Source organism: Pygoscelis adeliae, unplaced genomic scaffold, assembly GCF_000699105.1.
Source record: "Pygoscelis adeliae isolate BGI_AS28 unplaced genomic scaffold, ASM69910v1 Scaffold105, whole genome shotgun sequence".
Classification (NCBI taxonomy): Eukaryota; Metazoa; Chordata; class Aves; order Sphenisciformes; family Spheniscidae; genus Pygoscelis; species Pygoscelis adeliae.
Window position 1 is genome coordinate 644,041 of NW_008824807.1, and position 3,502 is coordinate 647,542.

Sequence of the window (3,502 nt, forward strand, 5' to 3'; positions counted from 1 at the left end):
TGGGAAAGGCGCGGAAGAGGCCGAGGTTGTTTTTGTTGGGCGAAAGGCGGCTTGTGGCAGCGGTCCACTCGTGAGGTCCGAAACGCTGGCTTTTGGCCCCGGTCCCGAGTTGCTCCTTTCGAAGAGGTGGGCTAGGACCGCTGGGAGGGGAGAGGAGCTGCCGAGGTTACAGACTCATGCTGTCGCCGAGCTCTCCGGTGACTGCCTGGGACTTGGCGCTCCTCGTCCTTGCCGAGGGTTTGTGCTGTCCCCGTGCTGCGTGTGGAAGGTGTTGGGCGGGCGCTCTTCGCTGATGTGCTTCAGTACAAGTCTGCAGGGTCATTTACGTATGATCCAGGTGAAGATAACACCTTCCCGATTCAGAGCTTCCATTTTTCATATTAGCCTCGGATTAATCTGTATTAGACAGGCTTGTAGTGTCTCTTTTCTTTACTCCCGGTCTTTCCCTTCCTCTCCTCAAGTCCGTGTCCTTGACATAAAAGGATGTGGTTTTGGAGCCCGTGTTATGGCAGTTGTCTCCTATTTTAGTGATGCTGCAAGACCACAGACAACTTCACCTGTTTGGCCTCCTCGTTATTTTGGAGACATAGGAGAATCGTCCTTGTTGTTTTCTCCAGTCTGCTTATGTTAGATCCTCTGATCCTGGGGTCTTCTCCAGTGTTGTCTTTTGCTGCTCTTTTGAGAACTCTTCCATCCAGTAGAGCAATATATGCTGAAGTGACTGTCCATCTCACTGTAAAAACTGCCTCTTTAACAAACAGATAATAACTTTTCTAGATACAAGAGTTGCAGTGCATTGCTTTGTTTCGCTTTGCAACTGTAAGGGATAGAAATACTGTTCTGGTGAAATTCCGTTCCCTTACACAGCAGGGGAAAACTTTCTGATGTAAAAATGAATTGCAAGCTCCAAAATACATCCAAAAAGTGATTATTGCCAGAATTGTCTATGGCTCTGAGAACCTGAAGGCAAAACTGATTTCTTTGTTGAAGAAGACAATGACAGTGTTTTTCAACACATGGACACTCTTTAGGACTTTGCAAGTAATAATAATGAAAAAGCTAAAACCCGTTATAGTTAGTACACAACAATAGTAGTATAGGAAGAGGAAAGTAAACTAGAAGTGTTTAATATTGTAATCTTGAAATATACAGTGATGGTAATTACCTGGAAAATTACAGTCTGTGATTTCCCCCTCTCTGTTTTGCGTACGTATGCCAGAATATTTTGAGGGGTGTTAAATAGTGGATTGGAAATAAAACGTTGTGGAGGCACAGAGGCTTTTGATCTTGCAGCAAGATTGTGTTGTTGACCTCAGTGGGACGCCAGTGATGGTGTAGGGCTTTATCAGTGCAGAGCAAGTTGCAGGATGAAGACCGTACCTTTTAAATAAGAGTTCTCCAGGTAAGATGATACCTTGTTGCTAAAGTTGGGAACAAGTTTAGAAGAAAGTACTGGTTTATATGATATATAATTCTCTCAGATATGTTTTCAACAAACTTAAAATCATTGGTTACAGAAAGACTAAAATGTTCTAGAGAATTCCTTTTGAGTAGTAGGTCCCTCAATGTATTTAACTTTTTTTTTCTCTATAAAAACAGCTAAGTAGCGTAGCTTTTCTAGCATTTTTATGCTGGAAGTAAGAATGCAAGGCAGATGAGGTTAATTTGATGCTGAGTGTTTGTCTTCTGTGTAACTTAGTAGCTGAGTGTGTAGTTTAGTGTGTAATTTGCATAACTTAAAGGAAATAATGCAGGTTGTAGTGACACAGTGTTTCCTTCTGCAGCAAAGCCTGGTTGAGAGGTTCTTGCTCCTGCCCTTATGCCACAAGTTGTCTCTTCACTGTGCTTACAGAACTGCTTGTGAGGGAGGCTGTGTTGTAAGACTGGGTCACTTTCTCATTACTCCCCTTGTGAAACATTGAGGTTTAAACTCCTCAGTATCTGTAAGCTGTTGTACTGTTGTGGTTAGAGAAGCAGTGAACTTTGTTACGGGTATAAGTGGGCTGGGGAGAGTGGGAGCTTCTTAAACTGGTTGTGCTTCCAAATAAAAACATCAGTGGAAAACTCCTGTAGGCTGTGTATTCTTTTCCTTTAAAACAGCTATAAAGATTATTCTTCATTTTAAGTTGTTATTGACAGTTACTAACGCTTCTATTTTGTGGCGATAAAGTGCTCTAATTTCATGAAACTATATTAACATTCGCTCATTTCACTGTTGCCTTAACTATAGAATTAACCTTTCTATAAAGGTAACAATCATTGTGTTAGAGCAGTGGTAAGTGCTTTTCTTTATTTGCATGCAGATTTAGGCAAGTATTCTTCACAAGTTTTACCTTTGCTTTTCTGTCTTAAAAGGGACAAAATAATGATGAGGGCCCTGGAACTCTGCATATTTTTCAGTGCATACTTAGAGATAAGCGACTGAAGAATGTTGCGTGACTTTTTGTTTTGTTGTTTTGATTTGTAGCTGCTTGTTGCACTGTAAACATGTTCTTGCACTGTTAATTTGAGGGATTTATGCACAATTTGTGACATGTACCGTGCTTAAAATGCACTCTTTTCTTCACAACAAAAATGCTGTCCTTGAATGGGCTGTTTCCATGAGGTGTTCAGCTGCTTTGTTTTCCAGTGACTCTTGAAACTATTTCTCATTTTAACAAAGGCTTTTTTTTTCCTCTGAATGTTTGATTCTTCCAGTATTGGAGCTATTTTAAAAAAATATTTTTCACCCTTACAGAGTAATTATTTCAATCTTTACTTCTTACTAACTGAAAATGGTTGAACACGTGCCTTCAAACTTGAGCAAACTTCCCCCTAAAACTATGTAAATGAAGATCTTCTGGCAGGCAACACTTCTAGGAAACTATCTTAATGCAGGTTACTGTAGGGTTAGAAATCATGCTAAACGTAGAAGTAATTGACTGTGTTTAAATACATAACTGTGACTGAAGTTTCTTTTTGTTATAACCTACCGTATAGGGATGCTGAGAAAGCAGGGAAAGACTGGGTAATTAGTGACTTATTTACTGTTACCTTGCTTGGTTGAAGATCTTTGGATTCTAAATCTGTGGGTTTTTTTCCCCCCTCTCTTTATCTTCAGTTATCCACTGTTCTCTCATCTCACTATGGGGTCATTTTGATCTCCTTCTGTCTTTCATACTTGGACTCTTGCCAAGTCCTGTTTACACACCAACGTCTTAAAAATCAGCTTTTCTTCCCCGCTTGCAGAACTGAAAAATTGGTCCCTGTCCAATTCACAGTCCATCAAAGTTAATTAAGTTTCCTTATCACACCTCTCTTTCTCTCCTCCAATCAATATGGTATGCTGCCATATGACAATCTTTCTTTGCTTATTTCTCTGATCATGTTGTGCCAATGGTGTTATAACCACATATACATGCTTTTGAATCCACATTTCTAGGTGACAGTGAAGGTGAATTAACTTGACTGTGGCTAAAGCGCTGCATAATGTTGTTAACCACCTGTGGGCTTTTTTCCTGCT